General features: G+C 46.4%; 1 pseudogene; it reads left to right on the top strand.

Annotated features, from left to right (window-relative positions):
- The window catches only part of LOC129820338 (cytoplasmic dynein 1 intermediate chain 1-like), a 125,515-nt pseudogene that overhangs the window by 41,067 nt on the left and 65,551 nt on the right, over positions 1–18,897 (top strand).

Genomic DNA, 18,897 nt, shown 5'->3' with positions numbered 1-18,897 from the left:
TTAACCTCCAACCCAGGGGTCAACGTGACAACGAGCCCACTGAGGATTTGGGTGTGTGTGGGCGTGCAGATAGTGTGTGTGTTTGCGCGTTTGCAGCCACAGGTGCCTGGTAGAGTGTTAAGGGGTCTTTTGAGGCCTTCTCACCATCTGTTTCCAGGGTGATGAGTGAGGGCGGAGGGGGTTACCAACACATGCCTGGAGGAGGGAGGGAGGGGAAGGGGGCAGGCAGAGGGGGCTAATGGGGAGAATGGCAGGTGCCTGTGGATGTTACCCCCTCTGTTGCCCCCTTCAACGGGGGGAGTCAGGGATAATTATGGGGTCGAGGTTAGGGTGGAGTGTGAGAGGAGTTCGTTGGATCTCAAGGTCAGAGGTCAGAACAGAGTCAAGAGCATGCACGCCACTCAGAGGCACTTCCTGCTGTGTGTGTGAACTTAATATCTGATGAGGAACGAGGAGTCACATGTGCAGGCCATGTGGTTCAAGGCCTGTGTGATGGGAGGGAGTGGGGTTGGTCATGTTACTAGTCATCATGTTGAGAGGGAGTGGGGTTGGTCATGTTACTAGTCATCATGTTGAGAGGGAGTGGGGTTGGTCATGTTACTAGTCATGTTGAGAGGGAGTGGGGTTGGTCATGTTACTAGTCATCATGTTGGGAGGGAGTGGGGTTGGTCATGTTACTAGTCATCATGTTGAGAGGGAGTGGGGTTGGCCATGTTACTAGTCATCATGTTGAGAGGGAGTGGGGTTGGTCATGTTACTAGTCATCATGTTGAGAGGGAGTGGGGTTGGTCATGTTACTAGTCATCATGTTGAGAGGGAGTGGGGTTGGCCATGTTACTAGTCATCATGTTTAGAGGGAGTGGGGTTGGCCATGTTACTAGTCATCATGTTTAGAGGGAGTGGGGTTGGCCATGTTACTAGTCATCATGTTGAGAGGGAGTGGGGTTGGCCATGTTACTAGTCATCATGTTGAGAGGGAGTGGGGTTGGTCATGTTACTAGTCATCATGTTGAGAGGGAGTGGGGTTGGCCATGTTACTAGTCATCATGTTGAGAGGGAGTGGGGTTGGTCATGTTACTAGTCATCATGTTGGGAGGGAGTGGGGTTGGTCATGTTACTAGTCATCATGTTGAGAGGGAGTGGGGTTGGCCATGTTACTAGTCATCATGTTGGGAGGGAGTGGGGTTGGCCATGTTACTAGTCATCATGTTGAGAGGGAGTGGGATTGGTCATGTTTTTTTTTATTTTTTTTATTTTATTTATTTTTTTAATCCCATTTTCTCCCCAATTTTTCGTGGTATCCAATCGCTAGTAATTACTACCTTGTCTCTTCGCTACAACTCCCGTACGGGCTCGGGAGAGACGAAGGTCGAAAGCCATGCGTCCTCCGAAGCACAACCCAACCAGCCGTACTGCTTCTTAACACAGCGCGCCTCCAACCCGGAAGCCAGCCGCACCAATGTGTCGGAGGAAACACCGTGTACCTGGCCCCCTTGGCTGGCGCGCACTGCGCCCGGCCCGCCACAGGAGTCGCTGGAGCGCGATGAGACAAGGATATCCCTACCGGCCAAACCCTCCCTACCCCGGACGACGCTATGCCAATTGTGCGTCGCCCCACGGACCTCCCGGTCGCGGCCGGCTGCGACAGAGCCTGGGCGCGAACCCAGAGACTCTGGTGGCGCAGTTAGCACTGCGATGCAGTGCCCTAGACCACTGCGCCACCCGGGAGGCCCTGGGATTGGTCATGTTACTAGTCATCATGTTGGGAGGGAGTGGGGTTGGTCATGTTACTAGTCATCATGTTGAGAGGGAGTGGTGTTGGTCATGTTACTAGTCATCATGTTGAGAGGGAGTGGGGTTGGCCATGTTACTAGTCATCATGTTGAGAGGGAGTGGGGTTGGTCATGTTACTAGTCATCATGTTGAGAGGGAGTGGGGTTGGCCATGTTACTAGTCATCATGTTGAGAGGGAGTGGGGTTGGTCATGTTACTAGTCATCATGTTGAGAGGGAGTGGGGTTGGCCATGTTACTAGTCATCATGTTGAGAGGGAGTGGGGTTGGCCATGTTACTAGTCATCATGTTGAGAGGGAGTGGGGTTGGCCATGTTACTAGTCATCATGTTGAGAGGGAGTGGGGTTGGTCATGTTACTAGTCATCATGTTGAGAGGGAGTGGGGTTGGTCATGTTACTAGTCATGTTGAGAGGGGAGTGGGGTTGGTCATGTTACTAGTCATCATGTTGAGAGGGAGTGTGGTTGGTCATGTTACTAGTCATCATGTTGAGAGGGAGTGAGGTTGGTCATGTTACTAGTCATCATGTTGAGAGGGAGTGGGGTTGGCCATGTTACTAGTCATCATGTTGGGAGGGAGTGGGGTTGGTCATGTTACTAGTCATCATGTTGAGAGGGAGTGGGGTTGGTCATGTTACTAGTCATCATGTTGGGAGGGAGTGGGGTTGGTCATGTTACTAGTCATCATGTTGAGAGGGAGTGGGGTTGGTCATGTTACTAGTCATCATGTTGAGAGGGAGTGGGGTTGGTCATGTTACTAGTCATGTTGAGAGGGGAGTGGGGTTGGTCATGTTACTAGTCATCATGTTGAGAGGGAGTGTGGTTGGTCATGTTACTAGTCATCATGTTGAGAGGGAGTGGGGTTGGTCATGTTACTAGTCATCATGTTGAGAGGGAGTGGGGTTGGTCATGTTACTAGTCATGTTGAGAGGGGAGTGGGGTTGGTCATGTTACTAGTCATCATGTTGGGAGGGAGTGGGGTTGGTCATGTTACTAGTCATCATGTTGAGAGGGAGTGGGGTTGGTCATGTTACTAGTCATCATGTTGAGAGGGAGTGGGGTTGGTCATGTTACTAGTCATCATGTTGGGAGGGAGTGGGGTTGGTCATGTTACTAGTCATCATGTTGGGAGGGAGTGGGGTTGGTCATGTTACTAGTCATCATGTTGAGAGGGAGTGGGGTTGGTCATGTTACTAGTCATCATGTTGAGAGGGAGTGGGGTTGGTCATGTTACTAGTCATCATGTTGAGAGGGAGTGGGGTTGGTCATGTTACTAGTCATCATGTTGAGAGGGAGTGGGGTTGGTCATGTTACTAGTCATCATGTTGGGAGGGAGTGGGGTTGGTCATGTTACTAGTCATCATGTTGAGAGGGAGTGGGGTTGGCCATGTTACTAGTCATCATGTTTAGAGGGAGTGGGGTTGGTCATGTTACTAGTCATCATGTTGGGAGGGAGTGGGGTTGGTCATGTTACTAGTCATCATGTTGAGAGGGAGTGGGGTTGCTCATGTTACTAGTCATGTTGAGAAGGAGTGGGGTTGGCCATGTTACTAGTCATCATGTTGAGAGGGAGTGGGGTTGGTCATGTTACTAGTCATGTTGAGTGGGAGTGTGGTTGGTCATGTTACTAGTCATCATGTTGAGAGGGAGTGGTGTTGGTCATGTTACTAGTCATCATGTTGAGAGGGAGTGGGGTTGGCCATGTTACTAGTCATCATGTTGGGAGGGAGTGGGGTTGGTCATGTTACTAGTCATCATGTTGAGAGGGAGTGGGGTTGGTCATGTTACTAGTCATCATGTTGAGAGGGAGTGGGGTTGGTCATGTTACTAGTCATCATGTTGAGAGGGAGTGGGGTTGGTCATGTTACTAGTCATCATGTTGGGAGGGAGTGGGGTTGGTCAGGTGTTTTCTCATAGCTCTATGTGGTATCTCAGCCGATAATACAAAGTTATAAATAAAAACAATCCAACCACAACGTAATTGATCTGTACTGTATTAGTATACAAATACTGCAACCGGTGTGGTGTGATGGGGGGGTGGGGGTGTAGAGGAGGGGGGTGTTAGTTTGGGATGCTTGGAACAGATGCTGATTAACATGACATGGCTTTCACTCTCTCCCTCTATCTCCCATTGCTCTCTCCTTCTCGCTCTCTCTCTCTCTCCCTCTTTATCTCTCTCTCCCTCTCTACCGTCCATCACTGTCTCCTTCTCTCTCGCTTTCTCCCACCTCTCTCGCTCTCTCTCTCCCCCCTCCTAAACCTTCTCTTTTTCCGTCTCTCTCTCTCTCTCTCTCTCTTTGCAGAGGAGGAAGAGGGGGATGAAGAGATCACAGAGCTGAAGCCTGGTCCAGAATCTGACCAGCATGAAGAGGAGGACAGCAAGGAGACGAAAGAGTGTAAGAAGAGGGGGATTGGGTGTAATTAAATAATCTACAGTAAAGACGTGGAAAGATGAAGGAATGCTGAAGGCAACTCTAGTTTAAGCTGAAGGGAATGCTTGCATCCTAAATGGCACCCTATTCCCTACGTAGTGCATGGCTTTTGACCAGAGACCTATGGACCCTGGTCAAAAATAGTGAACTATAAAGGGAATAGGGTGTAATTTGGGAGACGACCTCAGCCTAGCACTAGCCTTTTCATCTCCCACATCTCCAGTCAAACTGTCACTAAACAAAGCCGTTGAAGCGTGAGTGAGCGGTCACTCGCGTGTGACACCCGCTGGCGTATCGGATGCCAATCTCTGTGGCCGAGGTCCAGCTTATCGGCCCGTGGCACTGAGGGTCAGACCTGATTAAAAACGTGTCACTTGACCCCTCTGTCGGACTTCAAAGACAACGGAGGAGACTGAGAGGGGGATGGAGAGGGGTGCAGAGAGGGGGACTGAGAGGGGGACTGAGAGGGCATTCTTTGTGAGGCAAGGCTGGTGCAAGGAGTAAATAACTTCACTAAAGGAGGGTAGAATGCGTCTTTGTTGAGGCCAGGGGCTGGCCCTGTTTAAACACACAGAGATATAGGCACACTCACACCCTTACACACGCCCAGGGTTCCTGTGTACCCTGACTTTGATCACCTCTTTGTCGTCCTTATGAGTTGTCAGAAACAGAACCCAGAGAATCAAGTGGTCTGAGATCAAAGAGTCAGCCCTGTAATGGGGACTGCATATGGATAGACAAAATGACATCATGCAGAGGGACATCACAACCAGCATCTCACTGGGCCCGCCGTTATTACAGGGGAGGAGGAGGAGAGGAGGAGAGGAGAGGAGGGGAGGGGAGGAGAGGAGAGGAGGGGAGGAGAGGAGGGGAGGAGGAGGAGGGGAGAAGGAGGACCTCAGAGGACTTTGTTTATTCTTATTTACCAAGTGAATTATTTTGCAGCTGGTAATTTACTACTATGATGTATGAGGTAGTTTATTGTATCGAAGACTTTACTCTCTCCTTGATGGAAGTGACTTCGGTGATTTGGTGTAATGATCTAGAACTATTGTAGTTGTTAAATGATGTAGTGTATCGACAGAATATATTTGCAACCAGACTGTTGTCTTTGTGTGTGGAGTTTGAATCATGTTTATTTGGGTATACACTCACTGTAGTGTATTTAGTGCCAGTTCAGGGCAGTAGTTTGGGAATGGGTGGGTGTTTGGCATGACAAGTGTGTAGTTATATTTCTAAGAGTGTGAGTGTTGTGTGTTTATTTATTTGTGACTCAGGCTACCACAGATGGCTGTGTTTGGGTTGTGTGTGTCTCTGCATATTGTTGTTTACCTATTTTGACCTCTTCCTGTGTGTGTGTGTACTTGTGCGTACTTGTGCATACTTGTATGTCTGTGTGCCTGCATGCGTATGTATTCATGTCTGTGTGTGTGTGTCAGGCTACCCCTGCAGGGAGCTGACAGAGGTAGAGAAGCAGCAGATCCTCAAATCAGAGGAGTTCCTCAGTTTCTTTGACTGTAGCATCAGGGTGATGGAGAGAGCCCTGGCCCAGGACTCGGACATCTTCTTCGACTACAACGGACAAGACCTGGATGACAAGGAGGGGTACGAATGTGCGTGTGTGTGTGTGTGTGTTTCAGGTGAAGGGTATTTGGTGAGTGTGTGTGTATGCATGTGTGTGTCTATCTGTTGTGAGGTCTGTAGAAGGAACATGGTGTGTGTATGCATGTGTGTGTGTATCTGTTGTGAGGTCTGTTGAAGGAACATGGTGTGTGTATGCATGCCTATGGGGATGCTAATGGCCTCATGGAGTAATGCCTTTGGTGTCAATCAGGACGTGACTCCTCATTGTTCTTCAAACACATGCCCTTCTCATGATGTCATCATCCTCTCAAAACCCCATTTGACCTCACTTACAATGACATCACCCAGTGACCTCTGACCCCTGTTTCTATTGGCCACAGGAATTACAAGGCGGGTCCAGTCTGTCCCTCAGTAGGTTGTTCTATGACAATCACTGGTCCAAACATCGAGTCATCACCTGTCTGGACTGGTCCCCTCAGGTAAGGACTGCTTTGGGGTGAAGTTTCCCCTATGTACAGTTATAGGATCAGCTTCCCCTCCCCAATCCTAACCTTATCAATAGTGGGGAAAATGCTAAACTGACCCAAGAATAGCATTTAGGTGTAACTTCACCCTACACCGCAAGTACCCGTGTGTGTGTTTTGGATAGAGGGTGTATGTGTCTGTGTGTGTCATCACTGACTCGACAATCATTGTATTTTAGCTTCTCTCCTCTCCATCCTCTTCCTACTCTCCACCCTCTCCACCCTCTTCCCCCTCTCCACCCTCTTCCCCCTCTCTACCCTCTTCCTCCTCCCCACCCTCTTCCTCCTCTCCATCCTCTTCCTCCTCCCCTGATCCTCCTTTAATTTTCCGTCTTTCCTTCCGCTCCTCTCTCTCTCCATTTTATTTGATCTTGTCCCCTCTCTTTTTCCTTCCACTCCTCTATCTCTTCATTTTATTTGATCTTGTCCCCTCTCTTTTTCCTTCCACTCCTCTATCTCTCCATTTTATTTGATCTTGTCCCCTCTCTTTTTCCTTCCACTCCTCTATCTCTCCATTTTATTTGATCTTGTTCCCTCTCTTTTTCCTTCCACTCCTCTATCTCTCCATTTTATTTGATCTTGTTCCCTCTCTTTTTCCTTCCACTCCTCTATCTCTCCATTTTATTTGATCTTGTTCCCTCTCTTTTTCCTTCCACTCCTCTATCTCTCCATTTTATTTGATCTTGTTCCCTCTCTTTTTCCTCCCCTTCCTTCCCAGTACCCAGAGCTGTTGGTGGCGTCCTACAACAACAACGAGGGTGCTCCTCACGAGCCTGACGGTGTAGCTCTGGTCTGGAACATGAAGTTTAACAAGAACACACCTGAGTATGTCTTCCACTGCCAGGTAAAATCACTCCCAGGTACAGGTCTATAAATCTGTTGAGTACAGGGCCTGTATTCACAAAGTGTCTGATCTAGGTTGATATGACCTATAACTGTTCCCCAAGGGATACAGATACTGGATTTGTGTGATGTATATGTCAGTCTGATTTCGAATTGTGTTTTGGGTCTCAACAGAGCCAAAATAAAAACGTTTTCAAAGCACCTTTTTTTTAATGTATCCTGCCAATATCTGACAAAAAGTTACAATATTTCCCTCCAGTTGATTCATGTTTTAACTGGCAGCCTGATACAACTGAATGTGGGTAGAGCTACTGCAATATGTGTCCCAAATGGTACCCTATTCCCTAAATAGTGCACTACTTTTGACCAGGGCTCCCATAGGGCTCAGGCCAAAAGTAGTGCACTATGAAGGGAATAGGGTTCCATTTGGGATGCTGTCCTAAGACTAGGAGGACGCACCACTCCACCGCTGCAACGATGACAATGACACCAGAGATAAAAAAAAATAAGGAGTGAAGTGATATTTAATGAAAGCAGGGAGTTCTTCAGGGGTTCCTGGGCTTTGGCCTACTTGGGCAGAACATGATATTACGGAACATGTTCGCTCACTGGTGACTAAAAAATTCTGAGGTTTTGGTGCAGAAAATACCTTCAGGTTGGTCCTGATGCTAATTATTATAGACTCTAGGGCGAGTTTTGAGGTGTGTGTGTGTGTGTGTGTGCGCGTGTTTGAGGAAGTGATGGGGAGGCGACTGAGGTGCGGGGAGGAAAGTTAGAGGGCCTCCCCACTCCCAAGAGAGAGAGGGGGATTACAGAGACATCTCCATAATAAAAAGATGTGGCCTACCACTTCCTAATCCAGCAGGCCACATGTGTTCACCCACCCACGTTGGATCCTCCAGTCGCATGTGCTGCTTGCCTCTGTTTCCGACGCCCAGAGTCTACCTCATACACACACACACACTGAGTTATAGACTCACACACTGTCACAGGCTCACACACACACACACTCACACACAGAATCACAGACAGACACATGCACAGCCACCCACTCCCACACAGCAGACCAATGTACCCCATTTAGCAGATGTTTTAGCAGACCACATACAGTGCTAATATTTCTGTAGAAATGGGTTGTAAAAGTTGTGAGATAATGGATTTTAAAGGACACTTTTATTCCACTACTATTATTCATGTATGTTCATGCCTAAGTGTTCTGGTGTAGATATAACAGTACTACAATACAGCTACAACGATTACTGGAGTCATTTTGCTTCCATATTGTAGTCTGAAAGCTTGACTGCTGTCAACATGGGTTTCTATAGCGTAATGATGTGTGTGTGTCGTCAATGGCATCGGGGCTGTGAGAGGAGTTGACAGCAACCATAGATACAAATTTACAACCACATAAGGTGTATGTTCTGTTTTTGGCAGTGATAAACGGAGTATTGAAGAGAAGTTAAAATAGTCCACATAGTTAAAGTGGCAATCAGCAATTGGAACAATAACAAAGCATTTTCCCCACTGTTTTGGTAAAAAGCTGAGGGATGGTGCTGGAGAAATGTAACCACTCTCAAATTCATAGACAAAGCTATGGATGCAAGGACTGACCATCCAAATGATAGTTTTAACCATGTTTTGAGGCTCTTTAGTGTTTGTTTACATTTACTTTGTTAAACAAGTTTATATTTTGGGTTCTGATGGAGTATAACTTATATTCTTCAAGTCCAAAAATGGATGTAGCAACTGCAGATTGCCCCTTTTTTAAAGGACAAGTTCAACATTTTACAACTTAATAGTTGGTTCCTCACCCTGAAAGTCGTTTCTGGGCCAGGGGGAACTGTATGGTTTGGTTTTCTTTTAAACAGCCACTACAAACTTCAGTTAACTTTAGCCACTGCTAGCTAAAAATCTATAAAAGTGACAGGGGCAATGTAAAAATTAAAGGGCAAATGTCAAACCGAATCACTTAGTTGATTTCAGTTTTTTCAGGGTGACTGTTTCTCCTGGTCCATAGACTACTTTCAGGGTGAGGAATGGACCTGTAAATCCACCCTGTAGATATTAACTGATAATACAGTATGCAGTCTAACCCTGCATGCCTCTTGTTCTTTGACACACACACATTGCTTCTCTCAGGAAAGGGGTCAATTTGGGTAAGTGAGTGACACTGTTGAGGGAAAATGTGTGCTGGGGGAATTTATATCAAAAAAAGGAAAGAAAAGAAAACCAAAATGGCACCTCCCAGGCTCCCTTGTGTCAGTCAGTATGAGTGTGTCCTGGGGATGTGCCATGTCTTTTCATCAGGAGGGGAAGAAAAAACACAGAATGAACGAGATAAATAATTAAATGAAAGAAAGAGAGAGAGAGGAGTCAATCTCCAACCGCTTGGCACGGGCCTGCTCCGTTTTCTGCGCTGGAGAGGGATGAAAGGAGGCAGAGTGGTCGGGGGAGAAGAGATGTTGTTTTTCGCTCCGGGGTCTATTACAAACAGAGGCGTTCCTTTCTAGTTATCCACAGATCAGATGGATATTAATGTGCGAGCATGTTCTGCCGTTTAACCCCCCAAACCACAGGCCCATTTCTTTTCTCTCTTCTCCTCTTCCTGAGGTAGACGCACACACTCATCCTTTATCAAATCAAATTGTATTTGTCACATGCGCCAAATACAACAGATGTAGACCTTACAGTGAAATGCTTACTTACAAGCCCTTAACCAACAATGCAGTTTTAATAAAATACCAACAACAAAAAAGTAAGAGATAAGAATAACAAATAATTAAAGAGCAGCAGTAAATAACAATTATCCTCTCTTCAATCACACATGCTCAGCTCCGCCGGGCTCTGCTAGGGCTTTGCTCTGCTAGGGCTTTGCTCTGCCAGGGCTCTGCTAGGGCTTTGCTCTGCCAGGGCTCTGCTAGGGCTTTGCTCTGCTAGGGCTTTGCTCTGCTAGGGCTTTGCTCTGCCAGGGCTCTGCTAGGGCTTTGCTCTGCCAGGGCTCTGCTAGGGCTTTGCTCTGCTAGGGCTTTGCTCTGCTAGGGCTTTGCTCTGCTAGTGCTTTGCTCTGCCAGGGCTCTGCTAGGGCTTTGCTCTGCCAGGGCCCTGCTAGGGCTTTGCTCTGTCAGGGCCCTGCTAGGGCTTTGCTCTGCCATGGCTCTGCTAGGGCTTTGCTCTGCCAGGGCTCTGCTAGGGTACTGTTAGGGCTCTGCTAGGACACTTTTAGGGCTCTGCTAGGGTACTGTTAGGGCTCTGCTGGGGCTCTGCTAGGGCTCTGTTAGGGCTCTGCTAGGGTACTGTTAGGGCTCTGCTCTGTTAGGGCTCTGCTAGGATACTGTTAGGGCTCTGCTCTGTTAGGGCTCTGCCGGGGCTCTGCTCTGTTAGGGTACTGTTAGGGCTCTGCTCTGTTAGGGCTCTGCTAGGATACTGTTAGGGCTCTGCTCTGTTAGGGCTCTGCCGGGGCTCTGCTCTGCTAGGGCTCTGTTAGGGCTCTGCTAGGGTACTGTTAGGGCTCTGCTCTGTTAGGGCTCTGCTCTGTTAGGGTACTGTTAGGGCTCTGCTCTGTTAGGGTACTGTTAGGGCTCTGCTCTGTTAGGGCTCTGCTAGGGCTCTGTTAGGGCTCTGCTAGGGTACTGTTAGGGCTCTGCTCTGTTAGGGCTCTGCTCTGTTAGGGCTCTGCCGGGGCTCTGCTAGGGTACTGTTAGGGCTCTGCTCTGCCGGGGCTCTGCTAGGGCTCTGCTAGGGTTCTGCTCTGTTAGGGCTCTGCCGGGCTCTGTTAACCCTTGTTAGGGCTCTGCTAGGGCACTTTTAGGGCTCTACTAGGGCTCTGCTCTGTTAGAGCTCTGCCTGGGCTCTGCTAGGGCTCTGTTGGGGCTCTGCTATGGCTTGCTATTGCTCTGCTTGGGCTCTGCTAGGGCTCTGCTATTGCTCTGCTCTGTTAGGGCTCTGTTAGTGATCTGCCAGGGTTCTATTAGGGCTCTGTTAGGGCTCTGTCACACTTGGCTTGGCAGGGACCAGAGAGGACTCAGGCAGTGTTCCTTCAGTCATTTTTACAGATCTTCCCACAGTGGCTCACTTGACCGTCCTGGATCGCTCTTTCTCTCTCTCTTCAATTCAAGGTGTGTATTGGCATAGGAAACATATGTGTACATTGCCAAAGCAAGTGAAATAAACAATAAAAAGGTGAACAGTAACTATTACACTCACACAAGTTCCAAAATAATGAAGAAATTTTTAATGTCGTATAATGTCTATATACAGTGTTGTAACGATGTGCAAATAGTTAAAGTAAAAAGGGAAAATAAATATGGGTTGCATTTATGTTTGTTCTTCACTGGTTGCCCTTTTCTTGTGGCAACAGGTTACAAATCTTGCTGCTGTGATGGCACACTTCAATATTTCACCCAATAGATATGGGAGTTTATCAAAATTGGATTTGTTTTCGAATTCTTTATGGGTCTGTGTAATCTGAGGGAAATATGTGTCTCTAATATGATAATATATTTGGCAGGAGGTTCTCTCTCTTTCTTTCTCTCTCTCTCTGTCAAATATGGCTTCCGTCCATGAAGTTACTTAGTAACATTTGCCATCTGATGTTTTTTATTTTTATTTCACCTTTATTTAATCAGGATGGCCAGTTGAGAACAAGTTCTCATTTACAACTGCGACCTGGCCAAGATAAAGCAAAGCAGAGCAGTGCGACAAAAAACAACAGAGTTACACATAGGATCAACAAAAGTACAGTCAAAGTACAGTCAACACAATAGAAAATCTTTATACAATGTGTTCAAATGGAGTAAGGAGATAAGGAAATAAATGTGCCATAGTGACGAAGTAATTACAATTTAGCAAATGAACACTGAAGTGATAGATGTGCAGATGATGATGTGCAAGTAGAAATACTGGTGTGCAAAAGAGCAAAAAAGTTAATAAAAACAGTATGGGGATGTGACAGGTGTGAAAGGGTTAGCTAGATAGTGGTGCACGCTCGTAGCATTTCAATCACTCTGAGACCTTAAAGTAGTTGTTTCTCTCTCACTCCTCTCCACCACTTCTTCTCTTGTCCATTACTTTCTTTAACTTGTTTTCATTCTGTTATCTATCTCTCTACTTCCTTCTCTCTACCTCATTATCTCTCTCTACTCATTCTCTATACTTCATTATCTTTCGCTATACTCATCATCTATACTTCATTATTTCTCTCTCTACTCTCTACTCTTTCTCTCTCTACTTGTAAAACCTCCCGGGTGGCGCAGTGGTCTAGGGCACTGCATCGCAGTGCTAGTTGCGCCACCAGAGTCTCTGGGTTCGCGCCCAGGCTCTGTCGCAGCCGGCCGCAACCGGGAGGTCCGTGGGGCGACGCACAATTGGCATAGCGTCGTCCGGGTTAGGAAGGGTTTGGCCGGTAGGGATATCCTTGTCTCAGTATGTAAAAATGTAATAAAATGTATGCACTCTACTGTAAGTCGCTCTGGATAAGAGCGTCTGCTAAATGACTAAAATGTAAAATGTACTCCATTATCTCTCTCTCTACTCATTATCTATACTTCATTATCTCTCTCTACTCCATTCTATCTACCTCATTATCTCTCTCTATACTCATTCTCTATACTTCCTTATCACCCTCTATACTAAATTATCTCTCTCTACTCATCCTCTATACTTCATTATCTCTCTCTCTACTCATTCTCTATACTTCATTATCTCTCTCTCTACTCCATTCTCTCTACCTCATTATCTCTCTCTCTACTCCATTCTCTCTACCTCAATATCTCTCTCTACTCATCCTCTATACTTCATTATCTCTCTCTCTCTACTCATTCTCTATACTAAATTATCTCTCTCTACTCATCCTCTATACTTCATTATCTCTCTCTCTACTCATTCTCTATACTTCATTAGCTCTCTCTTTACTCCATTCTCTCTACCTCATTATATCTCTCTCTACTCATTCTCTATACTAAATTATCTCTCTCTACTCATCCTCTATACTTCATTATCTCTCTCTCTACTCATTCTCTATACTTCATTATCTCTCTCTCTACTCCATTCTCTATACTCCATTATCTCTCTCTCTACTCCATTCTCTCTCTCTCTCTCTCTCTCTCTCTCTCTCTCTCTCTCTCTCTCTCTCTCTCTCTCTCTCTCTCTCTCTCTCTCTCTCTCTCTCTCTCTCTTCATTCTATAGCTAGAGGACTTGTGATATCTCCAGGAGCAATATAGCATCATTTCTGTCTTTATCTGTTGTGGTCTAGTACTGTCTTTTTGCTCGCTAGGGTCATCTACTTTAAGTGCTGCCTGTCTTCCCAGTAGCCTTCTTAGTGTGTGAACTGATGACTGCTCATGACTTGCAGATGATTGTTGACACATCAACCAGGATCAAGGGGCAGGGCAATTTATGACTTGTTTTGGTAATCAGTGGTTGTATTGGCGAGGGAGTGGTTTCTACTCTCCTAGGCAATCAACAATTAGTACAGGGAGGTGTGCTCTTCACCTCTGCTTGGCAGTTATTAATTAGTGTTAGTACTTCAGTCTCCCCTGGCTTCTCAGCGACAGCTGTAAGCGGCGGTTGTGTCAGTGGCGGTCTAGTTGGCAAAACTAAGACCGCCGCCAAAACAAATACGGTTCTGCTGAGTTATTTGTGGAAGGAAAGAGAGGAAGGCTCCACACCACTCTCACCTTACGGAAAAAGATTGCAGTCAAAGTGCAGTATAACTGCAGTTAGAGTACAGTATAACTATTTTGCAATTACTGCGTCCAAAATACCACAGTCGACTGCAGTTACTGCACTTTTACTGCAGTTTCAAAACTAAGTGTGTCACTTGAGTATTTTACCTAGTTCTTTTCGGATTATCTTATTTTGCTCTTTTGCAACCATGTGTGTGTTTTCTATACCTTTTCGCTCCTCTCCCTGTAGGCTTTACAGATGCCCCCCTCCCCTTGGCTGCAACCATTATAATTTAGTGTACCCTGCACGCACAACCCATGTGGAATTCCGGGTCTCTGGCAGCGTTTGGAACTGCCAATCTGCAGTCAAGAATGCCAAGTTCATTTCAGCCTATGCTCCCCTTTAGTACCTTGACCTTTTGGTCCTGACGGAGACATGGACCACCCCAGAGAACACTGCTCCTCCAGCTGCTCTCTCTTCATCTGACTATGTTTTCTCTCATAGTCCAAGAGCATCTGGTTGTCCCAGTGGTGAAAGGGCTACCCTTTTCTCCTAAGTGGAGATTTTCTCTCTTCTTCCTCTCTCACCTGTCCACACACAAGATGGCGCCGGAGCAGAAGGCAGACGTTTTACGTGCCCCCAACCGATTGTTTTTTTGTTTGTTTATCTGCGTTGTTTGTAACTTATTTTTTTACTATTTTTGTACATAATGTTGCCGCAACCGTCTCTTTTGACCGAAAATAACTTCTGGACTGCGATTACTCACCACGGTCTAGCAGAATAATTTTTCTTCTTTCACGACTCTGACGAGCCCGTGGCGGAGGATATACGGCTCCCTCGGGAACAGGCCCCGACCCCAGTGATCTGCGTGAAGAGGAGGCGGAGAAAGAGAGGCCGGAGAGCGGGCTGCCTGCTGAGAAGTCGGAGGCATTGAATAAAACCCCCACTTCCCTCAATTCTGCTAGCAAACATGCAAGCTTTGGACAATAAAATGGACGAGTTATTGGGAAGATTAAACTACCAACGGGACATTAAAAACGGTAAAATCTTATGCTTCACGGAGTTGTGGCTGAACGACGACAATATCAATATACAGCTGGATGGTTATACGATGTACCGGCAGGATAGAACAGCGGCTTCTGGTAAGATATGTGGCGGCGGTCTATGTATTTTTGTAAACAGCAGCTGGTGCACGATATCTAAGGAAGTCTCGAGCTATTGCTCGCCTGAGGTAGAGTTTCTCATGATAAGCTGCAGACCACATTACCTACCGAGAGAGTTTTCATCTATATTCTTTGTAGCTGTTTTACATACCACCACAGTCAGAGGCTGGCACCAAGATAGCATTGAATGAGCTATATTCCACCATAAGCAAACAAGAAAACACTCACCCAGAGGCGGCGCTCCTAGTAGCCGGGGACTTTAATGCAGGGAAACTTAAATCAGTTTGACCAAATTTCTAACAGAATGTTAAATGTGCAACCAGAAGGAAAAGAACTCTGGACCACCTTTACTCCACACACAGAGACGCATACAAAGCTCTCCCTCTCCCTCCATTTGGCAAATCTGACCATCATTTCGTCCTCCTGATTCCTGCTTACAAGCTAAAATTAAAGCAGGAAGCACCAGTGACTAGATCAATAAAAAAGTGGTCAGATGAAGCAGATGCTAAGCGACAGGACTGTTTTGCTAGCACAGACTGGAATATGTTCCGGGATTCCTCCGATGGCATTGAGGAGTATACCACATCTGTCAGTGGCTTCATCAGTAAGTGCATCGATGACGTTGTCCCCACAGTGACTGTACATATCCAACCAGAAACCATGGATTACAGGCAGCATCCGCACTGAGCTAAAGGCTAGAGCTGCCGCTTACAAGGAGCGGGACTCTAACCCGGAAGCTTATAAGAATTCCTGCTATGCCATCCTCGAACCATCAAATTGGCAAAGCATCAATACAGGACTAAGATCGAGTCATACTACACCGGCTCTGATGCTCGTCGGATGTGGCAGGGCCTGCAAACCATTACAGAATACAAAAGGAAACACAGCCGAGTGCTGCCCAGTGACAAAAGCCTACCGGGCGAGCTAAACTACTTCTATGCTCGCTTCGAGGCAAATAACACTGAAACATGCATGAGAGCACCAGCTGTACCGGAAGACTGTGTGATCACGCTCTCCGCAGCCGATGTGAGTAAGACCTTTAGACAGGTCAACATTCACAAGGCCGCAGGGCCAGATGAATTACCAGGACGTGTATTGCGAACATGCGCTGACCAACTAGCAAGTGTTTTCACTGACATTTTCAACTTCTCCCTGTCCGAGTCTGTAATACCAACATGTTTTAAGCAGACCACCATAGTGCCTGTGTCCAAGAACACTAAGGTAACCTGCATAAATGACTACCGACCCATAGCACTCACGTCTGTAGCCATGAAGTGCTTTGAAAGGCTGGTCATGGCTCACATCAACACCATCATCCCAGAAACCCTAGACCCACTCCAATTTGCATACCGCCCCAAAAGATCAACAGATGATGCAGTCTCTATTGCACTCCACACTGTCCTTTCCCACCTGGACAAAAGGAACACCTATGTGAGAATGCTATTCATTGACTACAGCTCAGCGTTCAACAACATAGTGCCCTCAAAGCTCATCAATAAGCTAAGGATCCTGGGACTAAACACCTCCCTCTGCAACTGCATCCTGGACTTCCTGACGGGCCGCCCCCAGGTGGTAAGTGTAGGTAACAACACATCCGCCACGGAGATCCTTAACACAGGGGTCCCTCAGGGGTGCATGCTCAGCCCCTCCTGTACTCCCTGTTCAGTCATGACTGCACGGCCAGGCACGACTCCAACACCATCATTAAATTTGCCGATGACACAACAGTGGTAGTCCTGATCACCGACAACAACGAGACAGCCTATAGGGAGGAGGTCAGAGACCTGGCCGTGTGGTGCCAGGCCAACAACCTCTCCCTCAACGTGATCAAGACAAATTAGATGATTGTGGACTACAGGAAAAAGAGGCCTGAGCACGCCCCCATTCTCATTGACGGGGCTGCAGTGGAGCAGGTTGAGAGCTTCAGGTTCCTTGGTGTCCACATCACCAACAAACTAACATGGTCCAAGCACACCAAGACAGTTGTGAAGAGGGCACGAAAAACCTATTCCCCTCAGGAGACTGAAAAGATTTGGCATGGGTCCTTAGATTCTCAAAAGGTTCTACAGCTGCACCATTGAAAGAATCCTGACTGGTTGCATCACTGCCTGGTATGGCAACTGCTCAGCCTCCAACCGCAAGGCACTATATAGGGTAGTGTGAACAACCTAGTACATCATTGTGGGGCGGCAGGTAGCCTAGTGGTTAGAGCATTGGACTAGTAACCGAAATGTTGCAAGATTGAATCCCCGAGCTGACAATGTAAAAATCTGTCGTTCTGCCCCTGAACAAGGCAGTTAACCCACTGTTCCTAGGACGTCATTGAAAATAAGAATTTGTATTAACTGACTTGCCTAGTTAAATAAAGATTAATAAAAATAATAATCACTGGGGCCAAGCTTCCTGACATCCAGCACCTCTATACCAGGTGGTGTCAGAGGAAGGCCCTAAAAATTGTCAAAGACTCCAGCTACCCTAGTCAGAGACTGTTCTCTCTGCTACCACACGGCAAGCTGTACCGGAGCGCCAAGTCTAGGTCCAAAAGGCTTCTAAACAGCTTCTACCCCCAAGCCATAAAACTCCTGAACATCTAGTCAACTGGCTACCCAGACTACTCGCATTGCCCCCTCTCCCCTCTCCACATCACTGACACTCTCTGTTGTCATCTATGCATAGTCACTTTAATTAACTCTACCTACATATACAAAGTTTACATACACTTAGGTTGGAGTCATTAAAACTAATTTTTCAACCAGTCCACAAATTTCTTGTTGACACTATAGTTTTGGCAAGTCGGTTAGGACATCTACTTTGTGCATGACACACGTCATTTTTCCAACAATTGTTTACAGACAGATTATTTCACTTAAGTGTATCACAATTCCAGTGGGTCAGAAGTTTACATACACTAAGTTGACTGTGCCTTTAAACAGCTTTGAAAATTCCAGAAAAGGATGTCATGGCTTTAGAAGCTTCTGATAGGCTAATTGACATAATTTGAGTCAATTGGAGGTGTACCTGTGGATGTATTTCAAGGGGGTGGCAGCTGCACGGGGGTGGCAGCTGCATGTTGTGGGGGTGCTTTGCTGCAGGAGGGACTGGTGCACTTCACAAAATAGATGGCATCATGAGGGAGGAAATTTATGTGGATATATTGAAGCAACATCTCAAGACATCAGTCAGGAAGATAAAGCTTGGTCGCAAATGGGTCTTCCAAATGGACAATGACCACAAACATACTTCCAAAGTTGTGGCAAAATGGCTTAAGGACAACAAAGTCAAGGTATTTGAGTGGCCATCACAAAGCCCTGACCTCAATCCTATAGAAAATGTGTGGGCAGAACTCAAAAAGCATGTGCGAGCAAGGAGGCCTACAAACCTGACTCAGTTACACCAGCTCTGTCAGGAGGAATGGCCCAAAATTCACCCAATTTATTGTGGGAAGCTTGTGGAAGGCTACCCGACATGTTTGACCCAAGTTAAACAATTTAAAGGCAATGCTACCAAATACTAATTGAGTGTATGTAAACTTCTGACCCACAGGGAATGTGATGAAAGAAATAAAATATTAAATAAATAATCCTCTTCATTATTATTCTGACATTTCACTTTCTTAAAATAAAGTGGTGATCCTAACTGACCTAAGACAGGGACATTTTACTAGGATAGAAATGTCAGGAATTGTGAAAAACTGAGTTTAAATGTATTTGGCTAAGGTGTATGTAAACTTTCGACTTCAACTGTACATACTACCTCAACTAACCGGTGCCCCCGCATATTGACTCTGTACCGGCACCCCCCGTATATATTGTTCTTTTTAACTGCTGCTCTTTTATTTCTTGTTACTTTTATCTCTTATTCTTATCCGTATTTTTTGAAACTGCACTGTTGGTTAG

Source organism: Salvelinus fontinalis, chromosome 22 (genome assembly GCF_029448725.1).
Source record: "Salvelinus fontinalis isolate EN_2023a chromosome 22, ASM2944872v1, whole genome shotgun sequence".
In the NCBI taxonomy this organism is placed as follows: Eukaryota; Metazoa; Chordata; class Actinopteri; order Salmoniformes; family Salmonidae; genus Salvelinus; species Salvelinus fontinalis.
This window is presented reverse-complemented; position numbering and strand designations above follow the sequence as displayed.